Source organism: Fundulus heteroclitus, unplaced genomic scaffold (genome assembly GCF_011125445.2).
Source record: "Fundulus heteroclitus isolate FHET01 unplaced genomic scaffold, MU-UCD_Fhet_4.1 scaffold_411, whole genome shotgun sequence".
Lineage (NCBI taxonomy): Eukaryota > Metazoa > Chordata > Actinopteri > Cyprinodontiformes > Fundulidae > Fundulus > Fundulus heteroclitus.
The window spans coordinates 89,633-99,309 of NW_023396826.1; the positions used below are offsets into that span (position 1 = coordinate 89,633).

Below are 9,677 nucleotides of genomic sequence, written 5' to 3' on the forward strand. Positions count from 1 at the left end.
AGAGTTGTTGTTGTTCAGACTTCCCGACATTGAGAAGAATTCAGTTATCTCTAAACTATTGGGCTAATTTACAGGGTCATAGTGAAGATCATCTAGCACAGAGCACTTTAACATCTTGTTGGGAAATGGAGAAGAGGGAGAGAAAAAGCTTTGGGTAGACAGTTAGACAAAAAGCAATGGAATTAGAATTAACTGATTTAATGTTCAGTTCAACAGTACCACTGACAGCAGTACAACCTTGGATACTACCTGAAGCTAAAGTAGATGTAACACTATTACGAAAGGGAAATAAGGTCAGGGTTTTTTTTTTTTATTCAAATACAATACAGGAATATATTAATATTTACTAGTTTCATTCAGATCTACACAGATGCATCAAAAAAGTTTAGATAACAAGATAGGAGTATCTTTTATTGTTCCAGAGTTTCATATTACAGTAGGAAAGAGGACAAGTAATAATATATCAGTATACACAAGAGAAATGTTAGCAATTTTGTTTGCAATGCAATGGGTAGAAGAAATAAGACCTCTGAGAGTGATTATTTGTTCAGATTCATCTTCATCACTAATCAGTTTACCGATAAAACACTCAGACAGTAGACCAGATATTTTGATAGAAATCCAGCAAACATTATACAGAATTCAAATGATGGACATTACAGTCATATTTTTGTGGGTACCAGCACACATGGGAATTAAAGGAAATGAAATGGCAGATAAGGCTGCAAAAGATGCCACAACAAGAAAAGACATTGATGTGTCAGTTAAAATTAGTAAGATGGAAATAAAGAGCATTATTAATCAGAATATGAAGGAAAGGTGGCAAAAGCAATGGGAGGAAGAGAAACAGAAGATGGTTTTACATGATCCAGAGGAGAGTGGGAAAAATGAGATGGGCAAGGAAGAACTTAGGAGAAGAAACAATTATATCAGGACTTAGATTTTGGCACACAGGATTAAATAATACATTATTCTAAATAGGTAAACATAACAATGGCAGATGTGAATATTGTGAGCAACAAGAGACAGTTGAACACGTTATGGTATACTGTAGGAAGTATGAAAGAGAAAGGAGAGAAATGGTCCAAAATCTAAAAAGGAAAAGAAGACAATTTGATTTAATAGAAATACTTAGAAAAACTCCAGAGATAATTGTTATGTGATTATTTTTCATTATCTTAGATTAATAAATGTAATTGAGAGGATTTGAAATCTTTTTTTGGTTTTGTTTATATTGTTTTGTTAATTTGATTGTGACTTGTTTTGTTTAGTATAAATAAGAAGTGGCCATTCTGATCCACACTCCATACCAGTTGGTGGCGGTAATGCACCATTTGGTTGCGTGCCAACCGCCAAAAAAAATCCATAAAGAAAAAGAAGAAGCAGAAGACTTCCCGACAGCAGGGGGCGCACCTGAAAAAAACTGAAAGGCGCCGGTTTGGCTGAGGAAGACAGAAGTGATATCACAGCTAACAGCAGGGACGTGCAGAGGGGGGCGGGGGGCTTGGTCACCCGCCCCTTTGCCCCTTGATGCCCAAAGTGCCCTTTTGTCAGTGTTTTTTTTATGTGTGTGTGTGTGCATGTCCAAAATAAAAATAATTTAGATCTAAATTGCCACAGTTACCGTGGCACGGTTACATGATCCACATAACGTGCCTCACTTTTCCCTTCTTCTCCTCTCGCAGCTCCGCGGCTGCTGCTGCCGCTGTCTGACTGCATGCCCCTTTAAATCGGCAGCACACGTGACTGTGCTCTGTGCATTTTTTTAAACTTAACTCTCATTGGTATTACTGCCTTAAATCCCGCCTTTCCTCTTTCTGATTTCTAGCGCATGTGTGCGTGCTTATTTGCTTGGAGCGCAAGATTTAAATTTCAATTCATACAGGTATACTGCCGTTACCTCAATTAATACTTGACCACAAACTAGTCCCAGTTAAAGGTATACTATGCAACCGGGGTTGATTTTCCAGCGAGGCTCCCCCAGAGGGCGAAAGTAAAAGTGCATTATCGTAAAGATGCTCAGCTGTTCTCCTGGTTTCTCCATCAAGCCAGGTGCGGTTGTTTGTAGGTGGGGTTGTATTTCCCCTATCCCTAACCCTAACATACATAAATTTCCCTCGACAGACACAAATATCCTAAAGTTACTATATTACAGTTATTATCCATTATGCACTTACCAAATATGACTTCAAACAGATTTAAAGTCCTGAATTCCTACTTTCCATTCCAGCCCACAAAGTTGTACTGCCTTGACAGGCCATAGTCCATGATGAAGAACATCATACATCTCGTGGCCTCATCCACAGTCCTCCCACCAATTTCTGACACTGCTGTGACCTAAGGGGGAACAAAAACAGTTCAAAGCTAATTCATTTTTATAGCTCACAGGAGTAAACACGATGCAAAGACAAACTCTGGGTCTAGATTATTTTCATTGTTGATTAATCTATTGATTATTTTAAACAATTAATTGATTGGTTGCTACAATAATAAAATGTTACAAAATTTTGAAAAATGTCAGTGTTTCCCAAATCTCTTGTTCTGTCAACAAAACATGGAGATACTCAGTTTATTGCCATAAATGAGCAAAGAAAACAGAAATATTCACATTTATGAAGCTGAAATCAGAGACGTAGGACTCTTTTGTTGGGTGTTCACGTCAGTAATAAGCTGGACTGGACTCATAACACCGACGCTCTGTATAAGAAGGGCCACAGCCGCCTCCACCTCCTGAGGAGGCTGAGGTCCATTGGAGTGAGCAGGCCCCTGCTTAAGACTTTTTATGACTCTGTGGTGGCCTCAGCCCTTCTCTACGCTGTCGTCTGCTGGGCTCCAGGCAGCGCAGAACGGGACAGAATGAGGCTGAATAAGCTGGTGAGGAAGGCCACTTCTGTCCTGGGCTGCACTCTGGACTCAGCGGAGGAAGTAGCTGAGAGGAGGGTGTTGTCCAAGTTCACATCCATCATGGACAACACCTTCCACCCCCTGCACCAGACTGTAGAGGAGCTGAGCAGCTCCTTTAGTGACAGACTTAGACATCCTGTCTGTAAAAAGGAGCGCTACCGCAAGTCATTCATTCCTGCTGCTATCAGATTATACAGTGCTGCACTGTAACTGTAACCAATGTGCAATAATCTATGTAATTCACTGTGCGATAACCTGTGCAATGATCCGAAGAACTTCTGCTATCACCAGGTGAATATATGTCAGTACATGTGCATGTAGGCATATGTATGTGTGCATATATGTATGTATGTATTTATATATGTATGTATTTATATATATATATATATATATATATATATATATATATATATATATATATATATATATATATATATATATATATATATATACACATACAGGGGTTGGACAATGAATGAAGTGAATACAAAATAAATTAAATAAATTAAACAAATTCATTTATCATCATTCATTTATATCAATTGTTCAAGTTATTTAATTGTTACTTGTAAAAAAAAAAAAAATAATAAATAAAAAAAAATAATTTGAGCCCCCCCCCCCTCCCCTCCCCCCCCCATTACACCAGAGGGCCCAAGCGGCCCCTTAGTACGACTATGGCTTTGACCGGCCCTGGCTGGCTCTCTGCTGCATGGAAAAATCCCAACAACTACAGCTTTGTAGCCAATTTGGGGAGGGTTTGGGGTTGTTGCCGGTCTGAGGTGATTTGCAAAAAATCTATAAATCGTACACCAATGAGGGCTACATTTCCTGAATCCAGACAAAAAGACCTACATTTTGATGTATAATTTGTCTACGTAGAGTGAAAATTGAGCGAGTAGGCTGAAGTTGTTCGGTCTTTTTTACATAACTTTGACTTTGGGGTTGTTGCCGGTCTGAGGTGATTTGCGAAAAATCTATAAATCGTACACCAATGAGGGTTACGTTTCCTGAATCCAGACAGAAATACCTACGTTTTGATGTATAATTTGTGCACGTAGATCGAAAATTGAGCGAGTATGCTAAAGTTGTTTGTTGTTTTTTAGACAATTTTGTCACCACGGTAGGTGAAAATGGCGTGATGAAAAAAAATCTATAAGTCCTACACCAATGAGGTTTACATTTTCTGAATCCAGACAAAAAGACCTACGTTTTGATGTATAATTTGTCTACGTAGAGTGAAAATTGAGCGAGTAGGCTGAAGTTGTTTGGTCTTTTTCGCATAAGTTTAACTTTGGGGTTGTTGCCGGTCTGAGGTGATTTGAAAGAAAACTAAAAGACCTACACCAATGAGGGTTACATTTCCTGAATCCAGACAGAAATACCTACGTGTTGATGTAAAATTTGTGCACGTAGAGTGAAAATTGAGCGAGTAGTTTGGTGTTTTTTGGAGAATTTTGTCACCATGGTAACTGAAAATGGCATGATGAGAAAACGATAAAAAAGATATGCACATTCCGTTTTCACTTCTGAATAGTTGAAAGATCTATCTACAAACTGAAAGCTAAACGATGTTCGTAGGTGAAAGCATGACGACACAGTAGAGGGTTGAAAATGACCATTTTTCGGTGTTTTTTTGCGAATTTTGTTCCAACCCTAAGTCGATATGGCGTCAAGTACAAAAAGCCCTGATCGCGGCGTCGAGACGAACGTTTCGATATATAGTATGTGGGGGTAGATCCTACGGTTCGGGCTGTATTAACGGTGACGGAATATTAATAAACAATAATAATAACTAGAAACGTTCAACTTCTGAAGAAGTTGAAGAAGGCGCCCGCCTGGTGGTGTGCGTAACCGTTAAAGGCAAAGCTTCTGAGTGTTGGTTAGGCTGAGCTTTTGTAGGGTGTAAGGTATATCTGTTAAGAGCTTGTAAGAATTATAAATGTGTCTCTCTCTGTATGTGGTGGAAAGGAAATTGTAAGCTGTTCAGATCGAATGCTGCTTATTTCAAATATCTTTGGTTGTTTAAAAATTATCCTTGGTTGTAGGCTTTTATTGCTTGGGGATTTTAAATCAAATGTTTTTAGAGGTTCTTCTTAAGCAGAGGTTTGATACAAGTGTTTGAAAAAAGATTTGTGTGCAGGAAGGCAAAATGTCTGTCTTCTATGTAAACTGTTGTCATTAAAGAAACATCAGAAAACAACACAGGGAAGACACTAAAACCAATTGAATCAGTGTGCTGACACTGTGGAAGGTAAGACAAATACCCCAAGATTTTCCAATATTTTAGTATTTAACCTTTTGCCACGGGTCAAAACTTAAGACAGGGCCTTACCTCCATTAGCACTCAGAGTCTCATTGGATTAGGCACTGGACAGCACCTGTGGTGACTATAGAGCCCAGCCCGGAAAGTCTGCAGCCATTTCAGCACTGGACATTTCTGTACCAGATTCAATGTGTTTATGGGTAACATATAACAAAAAGGTGTGCTCAACATAATATTTAAATATGTTAATGTGACACAAACAAAACCTACACCTTCTGGAAGTTGTAGCAACCAGATACTTAGCAACAACAAGCTTATGTTTCCATTTTCAATGTTTGCTGTCTTTATCTGCATGGGTGGTTCTCCCTTGCATTGCTAGGAATTGTGGGGCCCTAGAATGAAACCATTACAAGCACTGTTCCAAAGTTGGCAACGATTTTAAAAGAAGCCTTTTTCTATCATTGTGCACTTGTGAAATAAACTCCTAGTTTACTTAGAGGCTTGCACTGCTTTTTCTGTTTTGTTACATTTGTTGTTTATTTGGATTTTTTAAGTTGCTTTCCTTGTGGTTTTCCCATAATTTAGCATGTATATTGTAATATATAACTTTTTGCAATGGAGTACTGTCGATCACAGATCAACAGCTTTGGTTATTTTGTCTTTAGCCCCAAAAAGGCACTTCTGACATTGACATAAACATATTTATTAACTGAAAAAACAGAACAAACTTTAAACAGGCAATAGTGGTTTTTCGCTAATTTCGTTGCCATGGTAACTGGAAATGGAGTGAAGTACAAATAGCACACTTCACGGCATCGAGACGCACGTTTTGATATATAGTTTGTGGGGGTAGACACTACGGTTCGGGCTGTGTTTGGTTTTATGTGCCTTTCCTTGTAAATTAGAAATGTCTTATTCTCCTGAATGCACCATAGCTTTCTGACGCTCGCGAACGCATCACACTGGTCTGAGAACCAGCGCTGAGTAGAGGCACGTTTCTGCTTAAAGGAGAAGTCCGGTCAAAATCAGAAATCAAACTGCTGAAAGTACTTTAAATATAAAAACTACTACATTACTGTGCAATAAATTATATGTTTTTTTTAGTTAAGAATAATTTTCTTTTAATCATGTTTATGTGGAGGAACCCATCTTGTTCCAGAATAGTACTGTCACCTCCCATTTTGTGATGTCACTCAGCGGACCCGCTGTTGAGCAAGTCCCAACGCTCTGTTTGTCACGATGCACTATAGACCAGTTCACGTGTGACGTCATGCGTGACGTCCGCGCCACATCCGGGTCCCGCGGGTAGGCAAAAGCAGAACTGTTCCCGTCTACTATCATTACAAAACGGGTGTTTAGAACGTACTTTTAGTTAGTTTATTTTTGGAATCTAAACAATGTCTACGACTTGTTGTGCTCCCGGTTGCACACAGAGGCATTCCAAATCGTCGGATGTACGTTTCTGTCATTTACCAAAGGACGAGGAAAGAAGAAAGAAATTAATAATATCCATGAAAAGGATGCAGGCAGACAATCTCAATGGACTGTGGGAGCCATCATACTACAACAGAATGTGCAGTCTACACTTCATCTTCGGTAAATAGAACTTAATTTTGCACTGGTCATTGTTCTACTTAAATAGCGGCGGAGGGGAGGTGGTGATCGCTAGACGGTGCCGGGAGAAGCAGAGTCAATGCGCTGCAGCAGCAGCAAGCCGCATCATTTTAGTTTTCTTTGCGCTATCAGTGTGCAATAATGTTCACCCGACAGCGGCTGCATTACGCCCCTGTTTACGCTGCAACGTCGCCGACACCCCCACCAATTTTAATAAGACAAAAAGAAAAAATTATTGAATCTATTGATGTGGTTGCAAAATTAATTTAATATAGGCCTTTACATATCTTAAAGATTAATCTGCTGTTCTTTAATAGTCTTACTAGTATATCCCAATAGTATATTAATATGTTCTCATTTCAATAATGAAATGGACAACCACTCATGTGACAACTCAGTCTTGGTGTCACTAATCTTACTTAAAGTACAGTATTGGGTCCTCCATGCTCCTTATGTATTAAGATTTACTGCACATTTAAACATTGAAATCTCACTATTGTTAGGGAAATAATTAGTTGTCTGAGAGGATGTTGGTAAGGAGAAGCTGTTATCTACACTTCAGATATATGATGTAAGAAATGTGTTTGGAATGTTAAGATAAATTACATGAAATGGGCTAAAAAGAGTAACTACAGTGCAATTGTACATTTGTTGAAGTTTGAATTTAAAATTTGAAATGCTGTCAGTGTCAGTGACACTTCTACTTCCAGTGCAAAGTAAATACAATACATTTATTTGCAGTCCCTTGAATGTATAATTTTGCTGTGTTTTATGATGCTGACAGAGTTTCTTAGATTTAAAAGAAGAATAAGAGTGGGGTTTATCTCTGCACATTTCTATATCTTCAAAATAAAATACAGGATATATCTAGACAACAGACATATTTTGAATATATTTGGTTTAATAGGCACGTATTTACCATCTGTCTCTGTTGCTGGTAAGTTCAAATGCAAACTTTTTCAAAGTGGGAAAAAGTCCCAATTCGACATTGATCAGATCCTGTGATGCTTTAAAGATAAACAAACAGCATATAGTGTGTGTCGTGCTTATAAAATTTGTATAAATGTAGCAAATAATGCTGCCTTTTCTTTTTAGACAGGCAAAACGCATCCTAATGCTCAAATCAAGCATCAAAAAATAGGAGCATGCATATTGTGTAGGACCAATGAAGCTTTGGACCAATAGTGTCCCTACCAAAGTTCAAATCAAACCTACGCCCTTGATTCCATGTTACATTCTTTATAGTAAGGGTTGGTACAGTTCAGCCGGTTGTATAGCAAGGTATGTTTCTGTATCGTGTTTTAAATCCGTGCCCCATGCGCCCTCTTTTAACTTTGAGCACCTGCCCCTCCAACAGTCTCTTCACGTCCTTGCGAGGAGCTATCATCATCTGATAGCGATATGGATTTTTTTAGAAGAGTTTCTTGACAGAAACCGGACTTTTGACGGAATCCAGCCGTACTTATTTCCAGGGCAAACTCTGTCGGGTCCTACAGTTTATATGTGTGTGTGTGTGTGTGTGTGTGTGTGTGTGTGTGTGCGTGTGTGTGTGCGTGTGTGTGTGCGCGCGCGCGCTCCGCTGCAGCACGGCTTTACCGGCGCTGCAGCGGAGGAGAAATCAACTTACCGAAAATCCTCACTCTCATGTCATGTTCAAAACATTCTTCTTCGAAATGGTCACTGCGTGTTGAAAAAGTAGTCCACTGCGGTTTGCTTCGGATCCAGCTCAGCACCAGCAAAGAAAGAAAAACGTAGCACATTTTGAAGCGGCGGTCTGGAATGACGTCATCGGCTGAAATTAAAATTCATAATATCTCCGAAACCAAAGTAGCACAAATGTTAATTTTAACGGCACAAACGAAGCACTAAAAAAGTAGCCCAGTTTGATCGGATTCGAAGCAAAATAGGGAGATGGTGAACTCTGGATGACCTTAACAAATATTCTTTAATATCTTCAAAACCAAAACAGCAGAAACGCTAATTTTAACGGCACAAACGAAGCACTAACCATTCCGTCTATTTAACTGAGTTTTTTTCTGTGGGTGGGGTGTCAGCTTCACGCAGCTCTTTACCGGCGCTGCAGCCGAGGAGAGATCGCGCTGCTGTTAGGCTTTTACTGCCATCCCTCCAGACTTCCATAGGCCATTGACAAATTTTATGAAAAGTAACTTAAAATTATCCTAAAAGACAAAATGTTGAAAAATCAAAGGGCTTATTAACGCTTTGAGAACATATCTTGTATTCGGCCACAAAGTCAACAATAGTAGAATGATCTTTTAAGCTTATAAGACCATTTTTAAGATGCCAATACGTGTAGCATATAGCTCAGTGGCGTAGCCTAGCCACCGCATTTCTACCAAAATATAAAACCGACATTAAATAAACGACTCACCATCACGTAGTTGCAAGGAAAACACCCAATGGAACACCCTTCGTCTGGGTAAATTGGACTTGATTCAACAATATCCTTCAGTAATTTAGGAAAAACGGCAGCACAGCAAGCAATAGCAGCCACAAGACGGAGGAGTTCACCTCTGACCCGGAACTCAAAGAGTACTGCTTGTTGTCTCACACAGCGCCACTCGTGGACAGTATAGGAACTGCAGGAACGAAGTATGTCTTTTTCAGTAATCATTGTTGAATGATGATAATGCATTTTTCTAGCGATGATTTCTGTCACGAGGACATAATGCAGTGTTGTGCTGGCAGCCATCCCAACTAATAAAAATAAGATTTAAGATTAAAATAGTACATTATAGTAGTAAAATAAATACAATTATTGTGGTTTAAGGACAAGTTTGGTTCCTGCATTAGGGTTAATTTCAAAAGGTACTTGTCATTTTCAGACTAAAAAACATTCTAAAAAGATGTTCTAATTCAGTGAATATGACTGGAT

General features: G+C 39.0%; 1 long non-coding RNA gene across 2 annotated transcripts; it reads right to left on the reverse strand.

The window, feature by feature from the left end:
- Positions 1-384: 384 nt before the first annotated feature.
- LOC118560291 lies at positions 385-8,583 on the reverse strand. Of its 2 annotated transcripts, XR_004929254.1 has the most exons (3): positions 8,409-8,583; positions 2,178-2,337; positions 385-1,091 (listed from the first exon to the last, which is right to left on the reverse strand). It is a non-coding gene; the product is annotated as an uncharacterized LOC118560291 (long non-coding RNA). The 2 variants fall into 2 exon arrangements; XR_004929253.1 differs by lacking the exon at positions 8,409-8,583 and having other exon boundaries at positions 2,178-2,478.
- Between the last annotated feature and the right edge of the window lie 1,094 nt (positions 8,584-9,677).